The 25,872-nt window shown below is 38.1% G+C and overlaps 1 protein-coding gene across 2 annotated transcripts in view; it reads left to right on the plus strand.

Moving 5' to 3' along the window:
* MED27 (mediator complex subunit 27) overlaps window positions 1-25,872 on the plus strand; it is a 93,816-nt gene that overhangs the window by 9,587 nt on the left and 58,357 nt on the right. The gene's annotated exons all lie outside the window — the stretch shown is intronic.

Below are 25,872 nucleotides of genomic sequence, written 5' to 3' on the forward strand. Positions count from 1 at the left end.
TTGCATGGAAATCCAGTTTATACTGCTGAGATTTTTATCCACCGAAACTGGGACACATTTTCTTTTCAGGTGTACTGTAATATCAGTGACAAATGTGTGGCATTGAGGAAAACTATCACAGTGACTGGATCATCTGCGTGCGCGATGCTTCTGGAGGTTGCTTTTGAAGAGCACTTGTGCTTGGTGGCGTAAGAGTGGGAAAGTTAGTGGTGCAGTCTGAGATCCTGGTATTCTCAGTGAGTAGGAACTCTAAGAAGTTACTTAAAGAAAAGATTTGAAGTGACCAAAGTCCCTTGGTTTGCTCACAGAAGGGAAGAAATGAAAAAATAAAATAAGATTTGAAGCAAAGTGATGAGTCCCTACAAGAGTATCTCTGTTGCACTCTGAAGAGCACATTTAATCTACTTTGTAAGAGCAGAATCAGTGCTTCACAGAGGGAGCTGGAGTGGAAAGGCTCTTGGGGATTACACTGTGGACTCCTTTTCTGTGCAGATAAACCATGGGAGTTTATATTCCTCTCACTGGAGAAATGAATGATACACGGACTGGCGGTGTCTTGTACACGGGGCACAAAATAGGAGCTGGGCCAGTTGGATTCTGTTCTTGGTTTTCTTATTAATTTTTGTTGTAACCTTGAACAGGATGAAGGATTTTTTTTCCTGTGCCTCATTTTTCTTACAGATAAAATAGGATAATAATATTTAACCTACTTCTTGGGAGAGTTTCTAGTCTAAATGTGTCTCAAGTGCATTGGGTTCTTCAGAAAGAAAGGCTTTTGTAGATGCCAGGTATTATACAGCTAGTGACTAATGTTGTTTGCCTGGCAGTCTGGAAAGATGCCCTTTAAGGGATTTTAATTTTGTGCGATCTTAGGCAAATGTTTTGGTGAAATGCCCTTGCTTTTCAGAGTTACATTAATGTTCTTTTTTTTTTTTTTTAAAAAAAGACTAGGAAACAGGTGGTTACCTCTTTGCTTCCAACTGCTGTAGTTATTAATTATTGCTCAGCTGTCTGCCTGGAGAATACTGACTTTCATTGTTACAGGGTTCATTTTAGTGACTGGCAATGGCAGGGGTGGCAAATTCAGGTAGTGTGCAAATTAACCTTGATGTTACAGCGATGGGGGGAAAAGCCCTGGAAGAGCAATGATCAGGGGAAAAAAGTGCTTGTACCAAAATGTAAAGGCGGGGACAGACAGGAATTGCAATAGTCTCTGTGTACTTCACTGGAGAAGGAAGAAGGTGGGACATGATGTTTTTCAGAGGGTCTCTGAGCTATGCTTTTTTTGTTTTTTTAAAAAAAAAGTGAAGGTAGTGAGAGGGAGAAGTAGTGAAAACCATGATGAAAACAGGAAAGTTTGGTGTAGCAACAGTAAAACTAAAGTCAGAATCATCAGCTACTGTATGTTGGATGAGTTTTATTCTTCCTAGAGATCCTGCCTAAAGCAGCATCTGGGGGCACTGGGGATGGAAAGCATCAGTTATGTCCATCTTCTTTTTGGAGGATGCATTTTCCCTCCTCAGCTGGATGTTCCTGGAATCTTTAGCTCTTGGACTTGTGTGTTTCTTTGCCTTTGATCCCTATGCTGGTTTTGTGCAAAAATCCAATTTAGGGCTATCTTAACTATTTTATTGTTATCATGTATAACTATAAAAGTATTTTTGACACCTAATAATTGGAACAAAAGGAAATTAAAATTACCATTTTTTTTTGCTTTGTACTACTGAAAAGATGCTATGGCATGTGAGAATTTGCCACATATGCTGCCTTGTGCCAGTATGCAGATTAAGTTGAATTTCTTTGACATTTCAGTAGAGTGAGGTTAGTTTGTTACTCCAGGAAGAGAAGAGTGATGATGAGTAAGTTGTTGCCTGAAAAAAAAAAAGTTTAAAAAAAAAAAAAATTAGCCTTTGATTCTGGCTTGTTTGCTTCGTTGTTTGAATGTTTTGTATCTGTGATCTTCCTAGAATTATAATAGTAATAATTCACACTAGGATCTTTTGTAAAATAAGGTTATATGTGTCCAAACAGAATTTGCCTTTCTTACTGGATTCTGTTAGAAATCCTTTTTTTTTTTTTTTTTTTGTTTTTTGTTTTTTGTTTTGTTTTGTTTTGAATCTAAAGCAGCCTGAGAGCATGGTGTGGTGTTTTTCTATTGTTGTGCCTGGTGTTTGTTGTTATTCAACAGTATTTTTCAAGGCTCTGATCAAAATAATGCTGTAAGCAGTACCAGTCTCACTTTTCCTAATTATGGGAAGTGATATATCAATACACACCATTATAAATCACAGCCCCCTTGTCAGCTGGTGGGAATTATTTAATGCTTTGCAACACCTTTATTTACTAATGAGTGGGTTTTTTTTTCCCTGTTTCTTTGATAAGTATTAATGTTCTAGCTGTTAGCCTATTTCAGGATGGAGATGATTGATGTTGCTCTATTTTAGCCAAAACACTTCTGCCTACTCTTGGTTCTTCCTCCCCTAACTCCTTTTTTTTTTTTCTTTTGCCTCTGCAAGTACTCTATACAGTTCATGTTGGATGGCTGAATTATGTGTCAGTGATTGCTTTCCCTTTCTAAGCTGTATAATGCAGTCATCAAACCCAGGTGGTTAAAACTGCTTTGCTTTGTGTTAGTAACAGACTTTGAATCAAACTAAGCCATACACAGGCACAGAAATGCAGTATGTAGATGAATAAGTCATGGTACAACCATTAGATCAGAAGAAAAGGCTTTACTTTTAGAAGTTGAGAAATACAACAAAGTATAACTGGAAATCCATGTTGTCTAGGGATTAATTGAAGAATATGTAGGACTGCGGAACAAGAGGAGCGCTATAAGAAACTCTTGGACCCAGGATTCCTTTGAATTTCACGTTTGCCTGCTGTCTCAGCTCTCGATGGCTCAGACTGACTTGCTCCTGATGATGAAAGCCTGACTTACCATCTAGTGCATGGTGGCCACCGTGAAAGCGCAAAGGATGTTTTCAGAGACTCAGAGTTGTGTCTCACTTTTCTTTGAGGCAAATTAAAGATGTTTGTAAAGCATTTGGGGACCTTCATATGAAGGGTATTCAAGGAATATGAACACTAATATAAAATAACTGATACAGGTGATAAACATCCCATTGATATTCTCTGTATGGAAAAGATTTTTTTTTATAGCTTCTAGAGGAAATCAAATAAAATGGAAAATTTAATGATGTCACTCTGTTGTGCTCTACTATTGTTGTCAGGTCCTTTTGTGTGACTATTATTTGATTTTCTTAAAGCAGAAGTGTGCTCATCTCTAATCTGTTTTGGAGTCCTCTGTTAGAGTTACTAAATTTGGCTCCCTCAGATGGTTCTCAGAGTGATTTAATTGTTTGAATTGCATGTAAGCAATACTCTATTCTTCCCTATTATATCTTAATCAGATACTGTTGATAATTGTTCTACAGAATGTGGAAATTGCCTAAAGGCTAATAAAATTGGAAACCGTGTGCACGGAGCTGTATGTAATCAAAAGTGCAATTCAGACCGCTAGCTCTTGCTTCATGGAAATGTACGTTTGGCAAAAATGTGATAGCAGTTTTATATACAGCAGTAGTTAATACTGAGCTTCTGGTGCTGAAGGCATGTAACGCAGAGGGTTTGTGGTGATTCTTGAAATCTCTTGCCTCTTGGAATCAATGCATACTGATTTTTATTTCCTGGGAGGCCAGAATAATCCTGCCCTACAGGAGCATCGGTTGTTTTGTGGCTCTTGCTGTGACAATTCAAGAATGTGAAGAAGAAATGACAGACCACAACATCAGTGCTATGACTGTTCATATGTGTGCCTGGTTTTTGGTTTTGACATAGGTAGAGGTGTATCGAAAAGATGTGCAGTTGATCTCGGATGACCTTTCAGAGTCAATTTGCTCTTTCCACAATATTCCTGTTAATAAAATAAAATTTTGCTTGATAATTTGAAGCAAGTTGTCTGTTTTCCCCAAAGGTGTGAGATTTCACTAATAACATTAAGCAAGCCATTAAGGAAGTCCACACTTTGCAGTAGATGTGGTCATTTTACATTCTTATGAAAAACATTTGGTTTTGCAGGTGAACTTTGCTTCAGGTCTGGTCAGATATCTGACCCAGCTTTTAAGAATACTTGAATTTGGTGTTCTGCTTTTTGCAGGAGCTCTGATGAATGACTCTTCTATAGAAAACCAAGACTTCGCTTCTATTGTAAAGTGCTATCTCTTGAGAAATGGGCTTGGGTTTTTTTCTTCCCTCCCTGCTCCCTGTGATTATATTCTTCTGTCTTGGATCAGCTGGGAGTAGAAATGGGGAAAAAAAAGCATTCTAAACATGGTACTAAGAATTGTAGCCTATGTAACTTTATGGCTGACTGTCACGTTTGTTCAGTAGTTGCAGAAACATATCTTGGCTCTCCTAGAAGTTTGAGTAGTGCCACAGTTGGGCAGGTTTGGGGGTTGGTAGGAGAGTAGAGATGAGAATATGAGCGTTGCACTCAGAGCTACTTCACTCTTAACTCCATTCGTTGTTGGTACATCTTTTTGGTATGAGCTAGCATTTAAATCTAGTAGAGTTGTAAAATCTTGAAGTTCTGGAGATAAAGATGACTTATCAGTGCATGTTATCACTTTCTCTGATATAAGATTGGCTCAAGTATGTATAGTGGTTCATTTGATCTAATTTTAAATGCCTGAGTGTAAGGCTTCTACTTGCACAAGAAACGAAAAACATGAATAAAATCTTTTAGCCACTGACATTTGTTCAGTTACAGTATACCTAGAAAAAGATGTTCTCTGAATTAATAAAAGAAGATTTAATGGAAGCAGATTGATTCTACCAGGTGCTAATCTTTCACATTTTTGATCTTTTCACTGAAAGATCAAAAGTTTCTATATCCTGAGCAGCAGTTACCTTGTTGTGCTCTTTTGTGAGATTCTTGGCTTAGTGTGAAGCATTCAGTCACGCTATGGTGCTCTACTGAGTTTGCTGAGAACCTAAGTACTCAAGTTCAATGCCTAAAGCTAGACTGTGCAAGTCATGTGAAATGGAAGTGACTGCAGTTGCACACTTGCCTAGTGTCTTAGTGAGTTAAAAACGCATTTCTTGGAGCGTGCAATTTTTTTATATGCTCATGAATTGGCTTGTTCCCAGATACCTCTTCTTCAAAAGCACATATACTGACAAGCTGACAGTAATAACTAATATACTTATTGGGTAGAATTAGTATATATCATTATTATGAGAAGTAATGACCATGTTGAAATGCTAAGGATATTTTCAAGATTACTTTAGGTTTGATTGGAAAGCAGAGTATAATGGCTACATCTTACAGCATGTAATAAAATCACAGGCTTCTTTGATGTTCACAGTTGCGCTTTGGAACAAATAGCACCAGTCTTGATTAATTTGGCGGCTGTATTTGTATTCTTTCAGCTTGTGTAACTGGCGGTGTGTAAGAGATGCTCTGTGTACCGCATGGGCCGTCAGACACAAAGGAATTATATCTCGATGTGACATTTTACAGTATATTCTAAAATAGATGTATTTACTTCTCATTACATGAAACTGCAATTCCTGTGAAAAACGATATTGAAAATACCCACTAAGAGCCTCCTAGGATCTGCAAGCATGCCCAGAAAGGAGCTGTGTGCATGTACTGTTACTCACAAGTGGTGGGTTAAAGTGAATTATTCTAATTTTTTCACGTCAACAGCAATTGAGTATGTTTTCCTTATTGCAACATCCTGTTACTGCTACAGAAGATGCGGAGAACATGGACTAGAGCAAAAAGAGTCCTCAGGTGTCTTTAAAGTCTTTTTAAGCTGCCCATGGTTTGAAAATATTCAAGAATCTGTGATATGAGCTGTTTGACATTTTTCCTATTCCAAATGCTCAAAGGAATAAATCTACATAAAGAGTGTTAAAAATGAGAGAGTCTTTGCGACAACGTCTGGAATCTCATAATGTTACTTTATTTCTCTCTTTTGGCTGACCACCACGATAAAACAGCTGATTCAAATATGTTCTTTTATGTATAAAATATATTTTTTGGGTCTTGACAGCTTGTTTCCAGTTTTAGTCTAATTCAGTTTGAAACAGCTGTTCCTAATCTCTGCAAAACAGTTTTTTGATGGAAATCATGACATTCTCAACTACTGCAGTGTTACTGGGCTCTATCTCATTTCAGAAGTTGGCTTTATGTTAAGAATTCTTCATTCAGAGAAAATGTCACTTTTGTATCAAATAAGCTGCAGTTAAAAGGATAATAGCTTCCTCTTCCCTGCAAGGTTATCTCTCAATGACTTGGATATACGTTTCTCTTCCTACATGACTTAAGAAAAAACATCACTGTGTGTTTTACCATTAGTTAGATTTTTATTCTAATGTTCCCTGCCCTACCCATATGCTTTCAGTTGGGTTCTATTTAGAGTTTTCTCTGCAGTTGTCTCTGCACTCAGACTTAACAAGTTCTCTGGCTTGCCTTATGGTTCAGTTTTACTCTGGAGTCCAATCTTGTATTTTCAGAATTTTCAATGTAGCATTTTCAGTTTTCTCAGTGCCATCTTGGGGGGGGGGGGCTGGCTCCACTGCTTGGTGCCTCTTCCAAAGCTGTTCGTAGAAATTTCATAGATCACAGAGCTGATCAAGTCTGTAAGCTCTCTTGTGCCTGCTAAAGCAAAAGCTAACCTTTCATTCCAACTCCCTGGTTCTTTTGGACACTCTAGCATGTAATATGGAGTGAAATTAATGACTTTCTGCATAAAAGAACTTACTATCTAGTTGGCTGTGTAAATGCAAGTGTATGATGATACCATGTGTGGACGTTTCAAAACCTTTCTGATGGGCAAGGTGAAGCTTTCAGGACTGGCAGCGTTGCCAGGTTTATAATGGGACTGGAGGGACTTTGGTGCTGTAGGTCCTCTTCTTTCCTCTGTCCTTAGTTTGCTGGATTGGGTTGCACAAGTCGCTTTGTTATGCATGTCTTTGTTTTCCCATCTAGAAAAAGGATTGTGCTACAGAATTAGTAGTCTGAGAAGTCTGAGAGAGATGCTGCCTGTGAGTAAGATCATGAGTGGTTGCTTATCTCGCTTCTGAGCCCGCTATGGACGAATATCATCCTGAACCCTCTTTTGGGTTATTTTGTTAAAGCACAGTTTATCAGCTGAAGTAAAACTAACATCTAACACAACATGAAAGCTTTACTGCTTAAAGAGCTGTTAAATATGTTTGTAGTTTCAAATTCAACCTTTTGCCTGGCAAATACTTCGGAGTGTTTATAGTTTTCCTTGCATTTGTTTTTCCCACAGTCTAAAGAACCTGACTTGTGGCAGCGTTAGGATTAAGTGAGATTACTAGCATCTTCTTTCCATCCCTCTTGTGTACCTTGTATGAATACGTCCTAATAACTATTGATATTGCATTCATCCTGCAAGAAGCTAAGACCTTTAGTGTCTGCTGATGCTGCAGTTTTGATGTTGTGGTTTTCTTGCAAGTAAAATCAATTGAGACAAATCTTGATAACTTTTACAGCAAAAGAAAATGCCTATGCCAGGCAGCCATTGGAAGTTTTTTAAGTATAGGTATGCTCTTAGATCACATACAGGGTTGTTCCAGCAGAATTGATTAGTTGATCTACTAGATTTAAAGGTCAACTGTAATCACATTTTGGGAAGATTGAAGAAGATATAAAATCGCTACTATGCTTTTCTGGGTCATAGACCTGCTTCTGGTGCACTTTGCTTTTTCCCTGTACATCTTAATTTACTCAGCTGGAGCATCAATACGTAAAGGGCACAAGTCAATGTGCTTGCTTTCTCCTGTTGATGAGGGAGCTAGTTAGTTGTATTTCCCCCAGCCAACACCTTCCCTCTGGAAGACCTGAAGCGGAGAGAGGTCGTCCACTGCACTCTACAGAAGTGGAAGAAACAAATCTGTCTTTCAGGGGAAGGCTGTGAGAACAGCTGTGGTCTGGCTGTCTTGTTAGGTGATCCTTTCAGTTGCTAGAGTTGATGCATCCAAGGGATGATACTGTCTGTTCAAAGTGCAGCACAGATGGAAGAGAGGGTCAGCATAACGCTCTTAATGGATGGACGCCTTTGACTGGGAGGAATCAAAAGAACATCTCATTAGTAGTGTTTGATTCAGCAGCCTGTTATTATACAGATGTCCATAGACACCAAGCAGCTTTGGAATATTAGTTTTGTAAATATGGTATTTCAAAGTCAATATTCCCATGTGATAGGTAACCATATCTGCATACAGAGGTGAATAAATTTCTTAATTTTTTGCAAGAACCCAAATGATGCAACTGCTTTGCCATAGCAGGTTGCATAAACTAAAAGTAGCAGGAACATAGAACATTCACCTGCTCACGTACAATTTACTTTCCCTGCAAGAAAGCAAAAGGAGTCCTGAAATGAAAAAGGGGTTGATGCAGAGGAAGACTTAATTTAAATTGATAGACCAAAATACATTGTTATTCCAGATTTTCCCTCATGAACCACACTGTTGCTATATTAATTTAATAAGACTTTATTTATTGTTAATTTTAGCTCTTTTCTTGCATTGATAAACTTGCTGTCCTTCTGTGTGGATCTTCCATAGAGCAGCAGAGGAGAAGAAATGAAAGAGTTGAATGGCATGGGAACTATTCCTGAATGAGGATATTGCATTGCAAATGCTTTTAGCTAATCTTCAAACAAATTTCAAAGTAACTTCATTATGTTGTGTGGCTAGTAAATGCATATTTGATGATGGTCATGCTCTAGTAAGGGTTTGTTGCATTAACAGTGCAGAGAAAGGTGATTCTTAAAAAGAGTTATTTTTCCCCAAAAAATCTGTTGTAGGGAATGTTAGCTGATTTACAAATTTTATTCATAGTAGAACTCCCAGAGTCTAAATTAACTCAGAGGGTACTGTCCTTAGTGCATTTTCATATGTGCTAACTTGCAAAATGTAGTAATTCCCAGATGTATAGAAATCAAGGGTCTGTGGCTTTTCTGTAAGCCTCCATGACCTGCTTTTAAAATAGGCACTGACATACAGCAGTGGCTGAAGACTCTGCTGGAGTGGACTGAGGCGGCATTTATTGTGCATTTATTTAAGGTGGCCTTTTTCAGAGATTCTTGCTCTTATGGCTTGCGAACTTCAGTATGCATTTTGCTTTGTCAGCCACTGTGTGAAGTCTGGAAAACTAATGTCTTCACTACGCTCCTGGTAAATATGGAGAGAATATTTTTTTTAAATAAATAATGGACCAGGCAAAGTATTCAGAGGTTTGCATGATCAAATCAGAGGAGCAGCAAATCCTTTGTGATTTTTTTTTCCCAGTGGCTGATGAAGTCAAACAGTGCCTGACTGACTGATTTGGTTTTTGTGTTTTTGCAAGTTGCTTAAATCTTTTTTTTACCTTTGATGACGTCTGTCTTCATTAAAAGGGTACTTACAGAAACAATTAATTTTCTAAAGTGCAGAAGTAATGCATGTAGGGTACTGGAAATGTGATTGTTCTTTTCATGCATGCAGTTGCATGTCATCCTGGTCAGTACATTAGCAAGACATTTGTGCAGGGACTTCAAAGAGGTTAAAAACAAGAATCTGTGATATGTCCATGAAGCTTCCAGGCTACAGGGGATTGTCAGGTTATAAAAGAATGCTTCTGTGTGGAAGGAAGTTAGCAAGGTAAAAAAAACCTGTCAATAGGATTATTGCAGTGTTGTACGAACTTTATGCCTTTTTCTCCTCTTGTTTTCCCTTCAAATCACAGGGCTCTAGCATCCCTCCTTTCTTCAGTTTGGTAACTGGAGCAGCAGATTGCTGTATTGAATGACAACAGTTGAATGTAGGATCCATCAGTTGCCAGTGTAAAATACCCATCAGAAAAGGGGAAGAAAAATCCCTTTATTATCAAGAGTATTTAAGTAAAATAAGTATTTAAACAATCGTAATAGCTTGCTTTCTTGAGAAGAGCAACACCAGTAGCAGCAGTCATGGCAGGCAAAATGCTGTGACTATACGTGCAGGTTCTGTTCTAATTCATGTTGTACAAGGTACTCCTCAGGCTTAAGTCCAAATGAGAAATGTATTTTGAAAGCCTCTTCCTTGAAATTAACTTGCCTTTATTGCTTACTTGATTATTACTTTAAAGAACAATAATATTTGGCTGTTCACTGAAAGCAATAATGTGCTTTCATGTTTCTTTTACAAACTAAACACAAGCGCTGACTTCATTTATAGCTCTGCTGAGCTTACACCTTCAGACCAATCTACTCAGCTTTTTTTCTTTGAACTTCAGTTGTAATCTGTATATATTGGTGTATTTACTCACAACAAATTGCACTTTTCTCATCTTCAACAGGATTTGTGTTGGAATTTGCGTTCCAGAAGTTGTTGCAGCCTCATAGGGAAACGTTTTCATTTCAGGAAACACTGGTAGATAATGTTATTGAGTAAACAATACATGGAGATTGTTTTAATCAAATTCCTGAACTATGGAAAGCTTGGATATAGAAAATATTTCACAGAGGCCTGGAGGGGCTGATGCTTCGGCAAAAGTTCCCTGGCTCCTAAGCCATTTTGTAAAACTACTTGCTGAAGCCTTTGGTTTCCACTGCCTTACACCAGCATCAGCAATTGTTTTAGTGAGTTTTGATTTAAGAAAAAGAATAGACATGTTCTCCTGTAAAATTCTTGTTTTAATGGAATTTTTAAAATTAAAATAGTCTTGAGAATATGTCAGCATAATCTGTAGCTGAGTAGCATCACCTGTCTTGGTGTGCAGGGCAAGATGATACTTAACTCTGTTAACTCCAGCTACTGACCTTGCCCTTTAAACAACCTGGTTTATCATAGGAAAGTTGCAGAGGAAGAAGAATCTTATGCTCTGATTTAAACTTAGGTTTTAATCTGTGCTCTAGTTCCCTAGAGAGCATATATATATATATATGTTTTAAGAGGTTCCTGTGGTCAGAGTTTATAATGATCTGGCCTTTCTGAAAAGTTGCAGGTTAGGTTTTTAGATGATTAAAAGTCCTTGCATGACTGATATATTGCTTAGTCATGATGGTTTTGAAATGTAATACTTAAAACAAACTAGTTTGATAAATGCATAAGGGACTTGAGAAGTGCTTCACCTGTTCTTTGTATGTTGATGTGTGCATGTGTTCTGCATGTCCGTTGCCTCTGAGTATGTCCTCAAGGTCTGAAGCAGCACTTCCATTTGAAACCAGGCAGCTGCTTGTCTGCTCCAGCATGTAGCTGGAAACTTCCCTTGGCAAATTTTGGTTTTGTTCCACAAATTAAATAAGTCTGACAGGAGAAAAAAAACACAATAACACAATAAAAAAACCAACCAAAAAATAAAAACCCCACAGCTTGGTAATGCTGCCCAATTGCAGTCTGTGCCATCTCCATGGTTTTGAGCCTTCATTATGCAGCTTGCTTTCAGCACACTTTTATTTAAAGCAGAGCTAAAAGTAGAACTAAATAGCTGACGTTCATAGCCGTTCAGTATGATGCAGAATTACTGGGAGGGGGACGGGACAGGAAGAGGAACACTGCTAGCGCTGGGTGGATTAGGCTCATGTATTTGCACGGAACTATGCAGGGCTGTCCAAAAGACCTCAACTAGACCAAGCTCTATCAGGGAATATAAGATAACTGTAATAAGTTCTGTTTTGTTTTACTCTTGTTTACTTTTGTTTTATACCCTGAAGTGATGCAATTCAGTTGCTGTGGCTGTTGCAACAACCAGACAAACTATTGTGACGATGTTATTGCAGCATCTCTGTGCCGACTGCTTTTCATGGAGCCGTCTCCATATTGCAGAGCCATCTGTTTTCCTTACTGTCCAAGCGTTGGGCTCAGTAGTATAAATTACTAACTGCTCCATGGCTTTCAATTGTTCCTGTTTGTTTAGTGTGCAAGTCTTCAGCTCTTTCAGCACCATTTGTAAGTTTTCTTTGCTTTTTTTTTTTTTTTTTTAAAGCCTCAGGCAAAAACTAGTTGAGTGAATTGTCTGTTGTTCATGTTGCTGAATTACTGGCTTGGTAAAATAAACTTTGGGAGGGAGGTAGATAGGTAGTGTCCTCATTTACAAAAGATTTTGTAGCTAGAGGAATGATAGAAACAAGTTAAAAAATCATGGTTTGCAAAAAGCAGTATTTTGTTCCACCACCGCCCCAGTTTCCTTAAATGCACACCAGTTTGTCATATTGCTGGTGGTATGATCTCATACAGAAAGATCCTTTTTGGCTGTATAAGTACATGTGCTGCTGAAGAGTGAGGATACTTTTGGAAAACTTAATGCTGAATTTATCAGCTTGTGTCTATTTTAAAACCTAATTGTACTGTTTAACAATCGTGTCGTTTTTTAAATGTAATTTCCTTTTCTGTCTTTAAGACCAAAAAGATTTGGTCAAAGCAAAAAGACCAAAGGCAGAGTTTTTTTGTTTTCCTTCTATGTATAATATGTTTTTACATTCTCGATTCACTGTTCAGGCTCAACTAGTCACTTCCAATAGTTTGCTGATGTTCTGCACCCGCTGTAGCTGCAGCAGTGGACACTGTGACATGCTTAAGCTCCATAAGGTGTTTGCTTTTGGGCAGCTCAAGACTGTTGGAGGATAAGGGGTTGCTTTGGTTTTTGAGGTGAGAAAGGTAAGAATAAGTGAGAATGTAAGGTACAGCATTTTGTGGCTGTTCAGGACTGGCAAGTTTTGGAGGGTAGCAGAGTATGTATATTAGGTGCATTGTGGTGTTATGGGAAGCGCTTGATAGGATGGCGTGGGGACCAGTTCATAATAGGCTGGTACTGAAATTTTGGTACAATGGAAACTGCGTGTAGGGAAGTTGGTGCTGTTCCCCTGAGTCAGCTGGACTTTGGAGTTCTCCAGCCTGGGTTAGAGGAGTGGCTTGGATAACATACCACAAAATGAATTCAACAGCAAGGAAAACACTTCTACTCTGTATTTCAGATGCAATGTCAGACAGCTCATATCTAGCTCAAGGCTCTGACTCTGCGTAGCATCTGAAGTCTGGTGAGCTGCTGCTGCTGCTATTTCAGTCAGGCTGGGAGGTACGGGAGCAGGGAGCGCTGCATGGGGCAGCCTCTGCCACACCATGGGGGAGCTGCCGTTTGCTGTGGGCTCCCTTTTGGGGAGCTGAGAGCTGGGTGATAGAGGTGAGGGGTAGAAGAACCTTTCCGGAACCTCCCCAGCTGTTTTCAAGAGACTACATAATATTGTGAGGCTTTTTTTTTTTTTTTTCTTTTTTTTTTTCTTTCCCCCTTGGGAATGGGAAACATTCAGAAAAAGAGAAAAAGGCCAGTAGTGTCTGTTTGTTCTGAGCAATATATCCTTGGGGCCTGTAGGCAGCGTGGCCTTTAGTAGACAAAGGTGAAGCAGTTAAAACAGAGAAGTTTGTCTTAGGGTTTGAGAGAGGAAGCACCACTCTTGGTCAGATGAAGCTGTATAGAAGAGTTTTCTATTCCAGTGCAACATTATTACCTTGCTTGTAGCACTGTGGTCATTAGTGCTTTTAATTTACCTTCCAGTAAATATACCAGAGAAGCCGCTGTGGCCAGCCATATTCACTGTCTATTTATTTTTCTTATGATGGCCACCTGAAGCAATAGGTTGATGTCTGCAATTTTTAGTTTGTTAATAAATGAAGTCCGCAAAGCAATGACAGTTTGCTTACTTGGTGTCTTAAACTGCAGTACTGATGAATGCTGTTTTTTGATCTGGTAAGATTTTCTTAGTGATTATCAAGATATAGAAGTAAGGTATGTCCAGATTTAGACGAGGAACTGAAATGTCTGTGGGTTAGGTGGTAGACAGACATTTAAGTGGTAATTGGGTTATTGAAGAGTGCCTGCAAGATAGCTGATGCATGGAAAGTCAAATGTATGTCAGTCTCCTTTGAAATCCATAGAAATTAATCATTTAGGTTTTCCTGTGGCTTTAACTGTGTCCCACAGCAAGTTAAAAATGGCTCAGTCTTAAAGTCTTAAAACTCTTCTGATAACATCAATGCAAATTCCTAGCTAAATAAAGAATCTGTAGTGTTTATAACTTCCAAAAAGTATTTTTCAAATTCTCTTGTGGCAATTAGTGATAGGAGTACTGTAGGGCTTGTGTGGGTGGGGATATTTTATGCTGAATACAGTGACAGCTGCAAGTCTAGTGTTCAGAAACCTGGGTTTGGCCCCGAATATCATTCTCTATCCCTTCTATTCCTATTTTCAGTCCAGTAAAGAGAAGCATATGTTTTCTTGCATCAACTATGTCGGTGTTACCTTGTGAAGCATGACAAGGTCATGTGTTTGTGTGGCGAAAGAGGAAATCTCAGTTTGTTTGAGATGTCTTAGACCTGCTCTTTTCCCCGTGATATGTTAAAAACTTCCATGAGATACATGGTTAAATTTCTATTCGTGTAGGTATTGCGTGTGTTGATGCTACACTGCTGCTCCTGAAATTGGTACTGTTATATTATTAATATTGCAGATCATGCCAAGAAGGTGTCTTGCATTTAATACAGAACATAAGAAGGTTTGCCTACCCCGTATGAAAATCTCAAATTGGAACTGAAGATGCCATAAAAATTTAAAAGGGACAAGGTCAGCCTGAAAATCGCATATTTTAAAAAGCAGAAAATCATCTATTTTTAACAACAAATTTCCTTACCTGTTAGTACCTGTACTAATAACATTTTCAGTTATTAACACTTGAAGATGGTTTTAAGTATTATTTTAATTGTAAAACTACTTAGCTATCATTTGTATAGGTGCCTGTTAATTTGGGGTTTTCTAGTTGAGAGACATGAGAACTGATCAAAAGCATTTGGGTTCCTATGCTCCTTCTGTATGATCAAACAAGTTCAACTTATTTCGCTCATAAAAGAAAAGGTAACGGATGACTCACTTGCTTTGTACCAACATCATTATTGAGGGGGAAAAAGTGGATAAGAGGGTTCTTCATTATAGCAAGCAAAGACAAAAAAATTCAGTAATTGAAAATAGAAGTTTAACAAATTCAGACTACAGCTGAGGTGTGTGACTTAAACACTTGTGGTAATTAAGCAGTGGAAGAATTGGAGAGGAATAGTACAGGAATTGCTTTTCTTGGAAGACTAGAAAGGTGAGCACATGCATATTCTGTTTTCTCTAACCACATTTGCCAAGTTATAAACACAGAAGTAACTTGAATTAGGTAAGGCACAAGATTAAATGTTCACAAAGGTTCTTTTAGATTGACTTCATATTTCCTAGGAAGCTTGTGGAAAGGATTAACTCCAACTATCCAGCCTCTTAACCATAATGTAACTTTTTTTTTTTGATCTGTTCTGTGATCACTAACTACATGGCTTCTAATTTGAGGACTCAAAATGAGAAGGGTCTGTATCCATGAGAACATGCTGTCTAGAATTTAATTTGAAAGTTCAGAATCTCAGTTTTTAACTTATTTTCAGAGAATAGCTGGCAAGATATGCTTCACTTCCAATTAGTGGCTGATCAAGACAAAAAGTAATGGTGAACTGCTAATGACTAATCCTTTACTGCAAGTGATAGAAGTGGGGGTAGAGATTCCAACCTCGCCATGACCTTGGCTTAAAGCCTTTTCTGGCTGCTTCGAAGACTTGCTGAGCGCCTGACTGCAGTTGTTATCTATAGGAAGTCTACTACACATGTAGTATGTAGTAAAAACATCTAGTATTCTTAAAATTCTGAGATTCCTCAGATCCACACCCAACATGAGTGGAATGAGAATTATGAAGGTAAATTTAACAGTATTTCTAAAGAAGCAAGATAAAGCAGGAAAATATCATAGAAGACATCTGAGAAGATAAGTGTGGGCATTGTGTGAAATACTGTAAATAACATTCTGTGCGGGAAAATGGGTGCTGAATAACTGCCTCTTCTTCCATGTGATCCTGCAGACTCTGGTAATTTGAGGTCCTTTGGAAAGAAGCACATAATCAAAGTCTGAATCCTTAGCACAAGCAGACTGATTTAGATTACATAGGCAATATGAATTCAAGCATTTCATAGTTACTGAAGTCTTCATCACCTTAACAATTTTAATGTAACTTTTTTAGCATGTATAACAATACATGAAAACCCACTGCTTTTCTCCTCAAATATGAGATGTTTCTTAAGTCAGCACAAAAGCTCTGCTTTTGTTACAAATACCTAGATAAATACAATAAGAAGCTTTTGGAGAGGATTTCTTCCTTTTGGTTCCAGTGAGAGAGGAGTAAATAAAATAATTGATGTGCCCTGTTAGCTGTCGACCAAGTTTCATGTGGCATGCCTTTCTTTTGGCATGCATGTAGCAGCAGCGCATTTTAGCACCTCGCCTACAGCATCCACCTCCTGACAGCAAAACTTGTCAATAGAAAAGCATTCAGTACTTCATTATTTCTACAACCTGAGTGCATTTGCAAATTAATTGATGTGTGGGAGGAAAGGCATCTGCTATTGTAGAAGCCCTTAACTGTTGCAGCAAAACTAGAAATAAACTGGTTAATTGTAGTGAGCTGATATGCTGTTGCAGGTGTTGAAGCCTGTAAAGTTGCATCTTGTCCATTTTTCTTGTTGTCTTTGATTTATTTATTATTTAAAAAAAAAAAAAAAAAAGAAAAACCAGACCAAACTGCTCACTGAATTGTGACCACGGAAACAAACAGCATGGTAAAAGTAATACCATATATATTTATATATGGTTAGTTACCAAGTAGTTTTGTATTTCTTGCTGGCTCAGCACCAAAAGAGAATTTTAATTAGGCCTGTAATGAATGACTGGGAGCGTTTTAAAGGCTATTAATCTTGTGGTGTAATTGAGTTAATTATAATATCATTATAAGCTCCCATGAAAATAATATGAAGTGCATTCCATTTGTTTTACCCCCTAAAGATATTTCTGAGGCCCCCCTGGCTTCATCTGAAATACTCCTACTGGAAGTCTTGAACACTGACAGAGAAAACTGTAAAACTGCTTTATGTGGTGTTCCACTAAACCCTTCTGTTGGGCACATCATCCTGTTCCTGGTCTTGGGATCTCTAAGCTGCCACTTTACCTGTAAGCTGCGGGTAACTTACTGCAGTGGAGTGTGTCTTTTTTAGCTTTTCTTGCACAGTGTAGTATTTCCTTGTTTTTCTGGTTTCTGATCGGTTAGCTTATCCGAACGTGGCAGATGAGAGTAAAGATATGTGATCTATTTTCAGAAATAAAGATTACAGCAGCTTTCGAACTGTTACTCTTTGTGCTGTGGTAAAAAAATGTGTAGCAAAAGAGGTGTTTTTGCAAAGCATATGGCTCTTACACTAGTTCAGACTACAGTAAGTTTTGGATTTGGTTGTAAAACATCTCTGTGCTTTTTGCACTCTCTAGTCAGTGTGTGACATCTTCAACAGATGGACAGATAAACTTTCCATAATCCATGTCTTTCCTTTCAGAAGAGGAGATGAGATTCTCATTTGTAAAAGTTGTTGAGGAAAACCTCATCTGTATAAGTCTGGCCTATGCTGAGATGTTAGGGTGTGAAAATTTGATGGATACACAGCTAAGCACTGGATTTACTGATATTTTTGGAGCTGTCTTTTTGCAGATGCAAAGTCAGCCCTGCTCTTGTACGTACTTCAAGCCTTATTAGAGCATTTGCTTCATCTATTTTCAGAACTGTGTGCTTAATCGTGGAACAAGCATGTTGCTCAAATCCACCTTCTCTCTGTTTTGGCTGATACACTGTCTTGTTTCCTTATGTAATCCTGCATTATCACGTTTGGTTTGGTTTAGTATTTTTAAATTCTACAGTCAAGAGTTTTTTGCAACCTTAATTAACCCTGCTGGGATGGTAGAACTGCCTTTTTTTCTTTCAGTAACTTTGCTGGTCACACTTCTATATTTCCATCCTCTTGACTATTACAGATTTTGTAAATAGTTTGGAAATGCCAGCTTGTGATGTATGGGCCTCTTTAACATTTCTTTGATTTATGTGCACTGTGCTGAAAAAAAGCAAAGGAAGCATATTATTCTGGAAAAAATGTTGCCAGTCTTCAGTTTTTTCAGTCTTAGTTAAAAGCTACACTTTTATCAATCAAACCTGATAGATTCTTTTTTCATTCCTAAAAAACATTAATAACTTAACTCTTTCAAGTCGAGAGAAATACTTTGACTAAGACTTTTATAAATGTCTACCTAATTTTTGGATGTCTTAACTTGAAATATCTTTTAAACTGATTTTTCAAAAGTTGGCTTTTTAATGCATTACAGTTTGGTCATCTAGAAGTAGAGACATTTAAAAAATCACTAAGGGTGGGGGGTTTATTTTTTTTTTTAAATAAAGTTTGGCTATATGTTGCTGTTGTCAATAGTGCATTGCACAAACTGATGTAGTAAACCAGGTTTTGGTCTCCAGCAGTATGGAGTAAGATTATTTCTCTACCTTGTATACAAATGACAGGAATTGTAGATTTATGATTATCCAACTTCTCATGTAAATGTCCTAACTAAATTCAGGGAGTTTATTTTTGTTAAGTCTGATGTTCTGTTTAGGATAAAATTCCTGAAAGTCCATGTTGTAAGCCATAAATGGTGATTCTGAAGGGTGTTTAAAAAAAAAAACACAAAACAATTGAGTTTAAATGTAGAGTTCTTAGTTAATGCATAATATTGTTTTAGCTGGAGAAAATTTTCAGTGAAACTTCTCAGACAAGCAAGAGCACACACTGCTGTTAGTGGTCAGCAGGATTGCTCTGTCTCCCAAAAGTCAATGTGAGGTTGAAGACAGAATTCAGATATGTATCATTAATTTTTGAACACAGAAAACTTGAATAAGGGCAGAAAAAAGCTCTCTTTTTAATTGCCTTGTGGGAGGAAAAAAAAAAAAGGTTCAGGTTTTGTTGACCATTACATTTCAGCATTCTGCTTGCAAGTTACAGTGGTTATGGTGTTTTCTAAGAAGTATGAGAGTTTTCATTGTGTTGAATGTGATATGTTTTAAAAGGTGAAAATGATGTGTTTGGTTTTGACACCCATCCTCCAGAAGGCACCTGTGGTGATTCTAGGGTTTGTCTGTGCAAAAATCTGTGTTAAAAGGGAGGGTGAGAATTTAAACCTCTTTCTCTAACCACTTAGAACAGTGACTTGTACCCGTTGCCATTTTTTGTGTATGAATGCTTTCTGTGGGTCACTTTATACTGTCTGGGAAGGAGTATAAATTAATCCAATCGTGAATATTCTGAAGCTAGAGTAGGAATGTTCATATAGGGAAATAGGCCACATACATTCTGTTCCAGATCTAACTGTCCTGCTTCAAGCTTTAATTGGTTGTCCTTGCTAGCGGGCTGGAAATTAGCATTCCCAACAGCATTGCTTTGGATGCCTGCTAGATGTAAAGAAAGAGGATATTAGCAAAAGAAACAATTTAAGGAAGAATTCTCTCTCCTAATTTGGCAAGTTTGGCTCAGTTTAAACAGTATTAATGCAACCCCTTCTGCTGGCACGGCAGTGTGATGGCCTCTAGCAGAAGAGAGCGGTGATGTCTGGTGCAGCTTGGCAAAGTGTCTCCTTCTGCCCATGGTGTGCCTCATCAGGACAAACCCTGCACTGGAGTTCTGCTTGTTGAAGACAGGCTCGGGTGGCGTCCCTGAAGGGGAAGCTGAGGAAAGCCAGATTTCCCTATGCTGGCAGAAAGACCCAGGGCTAGGCTAATAGCTATTGTCTGACACTCTGTGGGTATTTGCTACTCTAAATACATTGTACATTTAATTGTGCGAGTGACCAAAGCTAAGGAAAGGCATTTAACAGAAGTTAGAATAATTAAATTTAATGAGTTGGTGAAGGGGGGGGAATTATCTGCAGAAGTATCAGCTGGGGTCATTACTGCTACACTGCTTATCCACTAACAGATTTCCTCCTCATCTGTTCTTTCACTGTCTTTCTCCCCTTTGATGGTGCAGCTGGACAAGTTAGATTCACATAAGATGCACCTTGTAGACATTTTATTGAAGAAGAGAATTAATTTCTTTATTTGTCCGAGTGGTAGTTCGTTTACTATGGTGGTAAAGCCCAGCCAACAGTGCTGCAAATAATGGCACGCTGCTAGACAATTTAAAGAGTGTTTCTGTAGCCGATTGCAGCCCTTTATTCTACCGCTCAGTTTTAAAGTATCTTCACATTTCTTATATAAGCACCTGAGCATCCCCTGTCACAGAGGCAGCAGGCCATTCTTTATACTGACATAGCTGCCACCTGAGCCCCTGACAGCAAAGATTTAGACTAGGGCTTTAGAAAATATTAATTTTAGCATAAGAGCAGTAGAGCAGTGTCTTCAGTTCAAAGTTCTGGTGGCTGTTTAAGGGAGCACAGCGGCACTGGGGGAAGAGACTAATTGTGTCCTTATCCAGTCCTGAGTTTTAATGATGACTTTTTTTCCCCTGTGACAGATTATTTGTCCTATGCAAAGATAATACTTTCGTCAAAAAGGAATTTGGATTTTCTGTCAACTATTAATCAAGTGCACTTCTTGGGTCTTTAGACTTTGAAATCCATTAAGTCAACGCACAAGTGTGAATATATCACGCAGAGCAACACTAAGACCATTTGTGTATTAGTGGATGACATTAGTACCGACTACTACCCTTGAGCTCCAGGTTACTTGAAAATACTACTGTTTGTTATTGCACGTGGTTTTATTTTGTCATTTGGATGCAGAACACAATATAATAATTTTTCTCTGCTTTCTGTGATTCTGTTACGTGTGTGGGTTGTAGATGCATATCCAATGAAATGCCAGTTCGTTTAGTTATCTTTCAGGAAATCTGTATGTTCAAGCTCTTCAGAGCATCCGGAGGTATCTATTTACCTCTTCAGAAGAATAACTGTATTTTATGCTTAAGATGTTCATAGGGTAGTGTGTAGCCCCAGATTGTGATTTCTCTGCCTCTCTATCCATTTCAAATGCTGGATCTCTTTAAACCTCAGAGCCTGTTGGCTGTGTAGTGTCCCTTTCTGTTGACATTATCCAAAAAGCAAGAATATGTCACTGATGCAACTATTAAATGGATTCCAGAATACTTTTTAAAAAAACCTGGAGGAGTAGTGGCTTTAGCAGAGACTTTGAACAGCGTGGATAATTTTATTGGCAGCAAGGATGCAGATGCTGAAGTTTTGACCAATTCCTTGAAGAAAGTGCCGCCAGATTTGCTATCTCTGCATGGTAAAAAGCCAAAGACTTGCAGGCAGTATTGGAGTGAGGGAACATTGATGCAGTCATTCATCAGCAAAACTTCAATGTTTTCGAAAGAAAAGTATGGGAAGAACACACTTTAAGGCTGAAATCTGACACTAATTAAAACAGCACTCTGAGCAAAAATAGGAATTCAAAGACAATGGGATAAAAAAATGTAGCGAAGACAAGACATTAAAAGAAACAGAGATATGTATCGATGCATTTCCTACTATTGTGTGTATATATGGAAAAATGTCTAAACTTGTTTCTCAGCTCCCTAGCCTTGGGAGGGAGGAGAGACCTAAGGGAGAACCAAGATTGCCTGTGCAGGGGCATGTGCAGGTGCATGTCCTCGGAATGCTCTGTATCTCTGGGTTTATTGACCAGGGTGAGGCAGTGGCACTGTGCAATGCAGATAAGAGCTGTGACATGTGAGAGGCTTTTAACAGAAGTGCGAGCTCATTAGTTTCACAGTTTAGTTGGATCAGGGTGTTTAGGAAAAGATGCAATCACTTTTGTACGGGGATTTAAAAAAAGAGTGGAATCGGGGTAGCCTTTGTTCCCATAATGGATGAGTATTTGTTGCTTAAATATTCTTGTAAAGTGGAAAATGTTTGGGGGGCAAAAATGCTTTAAAAAAAAATACAACAGTGTGTCCTAATTAAATTGCAAACTAGAGCAAAGGCACAATGTCTAGCTTTCCTATTAATTGAAAAGCCTGCAACGCAAGAGGAAAACCAATGAGTAAAGAAAGTGGAGACTGCTCTTTTGGTTGTTGATGCTGTTTTGGCCAAGCCAAGAATTCAGCTATCCTAAAATGATCAAACATTGTTTGGAGAAAAAGAGAATTTCCAAACCGGCCTCATTATCGAGAAAAGCTTAAAAATATCAATTAAGGTAGTGTAATTTCTCTCTTGCCTACTTTAGTCTGCAGAGATGAAACTGTGGGAGTGTCCTACTTGCTTGCTCATTGCTCTTTTCAAAAGAACAACTAGAGTTTTATCATAATAGACAAATCCCTTGTTAGCTGCAAGGAAGAAATAGTTTAATGATGAGGGGCAAAGTACTATGCATCTTAAAAGGAGGCAAATGTGCATGAATTCACCAGTATTACAGTGAACTTGGAAAATTCCATAATAAGTAAGTACCTGTCAGCCACTTCTTCATTTCTTGGAGGAATGGAAATAAACTTTTTTTTACTATTACCCATACCTGAGAAAATGCTTATCTGTTTCTGTATGTGGTCAGTAAGTATTTACAGGAGAATGGAAAACATACTATAACAGGGTAATGTGATTACAGAGAAAAGTAATTCTTCTGATTTTACTTTTAAAAGAAAACCTATTGGTGCTTTAAAAGCTTTAAATAATGGTAATATACTGTGTAAATCTGATGTGCAACTGTGAGTTGACATGATCAACTGTAAATGCTCCAAGTGATTGGTTATTTCTTTTTTTTTTTCCCCCTGATTCTTCTTCCTACTCAACCAATTTTTGCAACTTTAAATGGCCTTGTCAGTAAGCAGAGTGTAATGACTTGTTTGGTCAGCAGTCAGCACATGCAAAATCTTCATGAATTATGTAAACTAAAGACCTTTAGACCCATCACAATTCTAATGATGAAGCTTTAATTTTAAAAGTTTTAAATTACCATTGTGTACATGTTTGTAGTTTCAGAACATACACTGTAGAGTAATCCTATAGGCCAAAATACAATCTGTCACGATGTGATCAGTACATTTCTGCTGAACTAAGGGTCCTTACTGCATTGTTCTGATTTAAGCTCGTTGGATGTAGCAGAAGTTCTCTGCTCCAAACCTTAAAGATCATCTGCATAAGACGATGTGATCTTTTGGGGGGATGAAGGGGTTAATTTTTTTTGTTTTGGGGGTTTGTTGCCTTGTTTCAGGTAAGAAAAGAGTCACTGGGGTAGAATGAATAAAAGATACTATGTGATTAACTTTAAAAAAAATATTATTGCTTTTGGAACTAAATCCAGTCGGTATTTCTCTAATACACCTTCTCTGTTGAAGTAGTTCATGTGAAAGCTAAAGACATCTTATGTGAATGAAGAAATTGCCCTCCTTACAATTATAACTGTGAGAAAAGTGACTCCAAAGTGCTATCTCTGTTATGATGTATTTCACTTTGAAGAAGATTGAGAAGCCGTTAATATATGAATGTAGCTTTCGTATACTCAGGAACACTGTGAAAATGTGAATTATGGCACCTGTAAAACATTAGTGATAATATTTTCTTTCAGAAAATATAGGCCATGCTGCCATGAACAGAGAAAAATAATGAATCTCAAAAATAATTAAATTTAAAAATAATCCTAGTTCAGTTTTTATTTACTGTCAGATAAGGCTTTTGTATGTATTGAAGTGTTATTTTCAGTACTTTCCTACATCTTTGAGAACTAGAGTCTCTTTTGATTTTAAAATGTGGAATTCACACATCTACTTGGAACCACAGTTTTAAGAAAAATATCAGCTATCATGAGACTCATCATAAAACTGTGCAAGTTGGCATTGGTATATATCCTAGCTGCTAAGTGTTATAAATTGACTTTGTTGTTGTTGTTTTTTATTTTGTAGTTTTCTGAAATAGATTTTATGTTTCTTCTGCATGTATTGGGGAAGAAAGATCAATCTTGTTGAAATTTTACAGAGGAGTATTTCATTAGGAAGAGCTTAGCTTCACATAAACCAGTTGGAATTCCCCAGAGCTGAAAGACATGGATGCTTGCTGTAACAAAGCCTCTGAATGATGGGGAATTCCTCAGCTGCTGATAAATAAATGATTTACAATACTACCTAGTGCTGCAGCAATACTGAAGATCAGTGGGTATTTAGCATATTTTATGGATAAAACTATCGCTGTTTACCGTTCTGCTGGTAAATGAGCACGGTTGTCAAAAGCAGATGGAAGATTGTTGGGAATATGCTTACAGAAGGCCGTTGTGACCATCTACAAGTACTTAACTTTTGGCTGCATTGGGTCCCAGGATCTGCTAGGCCTGCGTGGACCATCCCTCTGTAGACACGAACCAAAACACACAACACCTCTGCTGGGTCAAACCAAAGGCTCATCTTGCCCTATATCTCATCTCCAGCAGTAGCTATAAGCTCATGCCTGTATGCAGTGTTTTACCCGATGTTCTTCCAGCCATCAGCAGTCTGTGACTCAGGCCCTTCTTTAGCTAAATGTGGTTTCCGTGTGTTGATTAACCCTCATAGGGTTTGTGTCCCGTGAGCTCATCTCAGCTTTCCTACCTGAGCCTTTTAGCACCTATAATATCCTCTGACGATATGTTTCATGTGCATTCTCTAAAGTGAAGAGAGTATGTTTGGAAATAGCATTCTCTTGTTAGTATGAAAAAATTTGGTATGGTTTTAGTTGAGATTTGTTGTCATGGCTGATGCTGGCAGATAAAGGTGTTTATTTTGCAAGATAAAGGAACTGAATGGCATGTTTATCATCCATCAGGGCCATTGAATAGTTTTGATGCTAGTGGTACTGCTTTGGCACTATTTTCAGTCTGGTTTCTGTCCCTCGGAACAAATGATTAAGAAATAATTTCTCAATCTCTTCAGTTAACACCCCTCCACCCCCAAAAAGGACTGCATTCTGCGCAGTACAGTATGTGATATTTTAATAATGTATAAATCAAGTTGGACAGAAGCTGCCTGTCAGTTTTATTAACTTTGACCTTTTCTCCCATTATAAGGATGGTTTGGTAAATATTTAATGGCCCTTATAGATTTTGACAGTTGGATCTGCATTCCTAGGAGTAAAGGTAGATTATAAAGAAATAATTAATAAAAATAGCTTAATCACTGGGAGTCAGCCTTCAAGGACAGAATTGCTTTTTAGAATATTTTTAATTCTCAGGTTTTTTTATGCCTGACCACTAAATGTCAGATTAGCTGGGAGGTTATGAAATGATTTTTAAAAGGTTGCATTTAAAATTCATCTATGATTACCACTGGTGATTACCTCCGTCTCCAAGCAAGTGTCCAGATGATGTTGTTTACTTGAAATACCTGTCAGTGTCATTCTGCGCAGGGAACATAAGTGAGTGGTGTCAACAGCACAAAATGGCTGAAGGAGGGCTGCTCTTACAAGATGCAAGAAGAAAAGGGAAAAGCATGTTCCTGGAGTCAGAGGGGTCTTCTGCCAGAGCTGTCTTTACCTTTAATTCCCTGCATATTGCACTCACTGCAAATTCTGGTAGTGAAGATTGAAAACTAAGCCCCTGACACTTTGAAACATTGCCTTTCAAACATGTGCTGTCCATTGCTCTCATTGATTTTTTTCATTTCAGAAATCTGTCGGAGAAAAACAAATTTGAGCAAAATTCATTGGTCTAAGCGGAGCTGTTGGGGCAATACAATCCCCCCCCCCCTTCCCTGGCAGAGTGCGGTTCTCTTCCCATTAGGAATGCGATGTGTCTTCATGTTGTGCCATGGCCAAGATCACGTGGCAAAGCAGCCAAGTAAATCAGGAGCCTGTTAAAAAGCCTTATGGATGCTCTGAGCATTGACATTTCAGTCAAACTGGCTCACGGGATAACTTCACTCATTTTAATAGCCATTTTCAAGTAGATCACTTTACCAAGCTTTGTTTCCCTCATTTTTAG

The sequence above is a fragment of the Athene noctua genome, chromosome 20 (genome assembly GCF_965140245.1).
Source record: "Athene noctua chromosome 20, bAthNoc1.hap1.1, whole genome shotgun sequence".
In the NCBI taxonomy this organism is placed as follows: domain Eukaryota; kingdom Metazoa; phylum Chordata; class Aves; order Strigiformes; family Strigidae; genus Athene; species Athene noctua.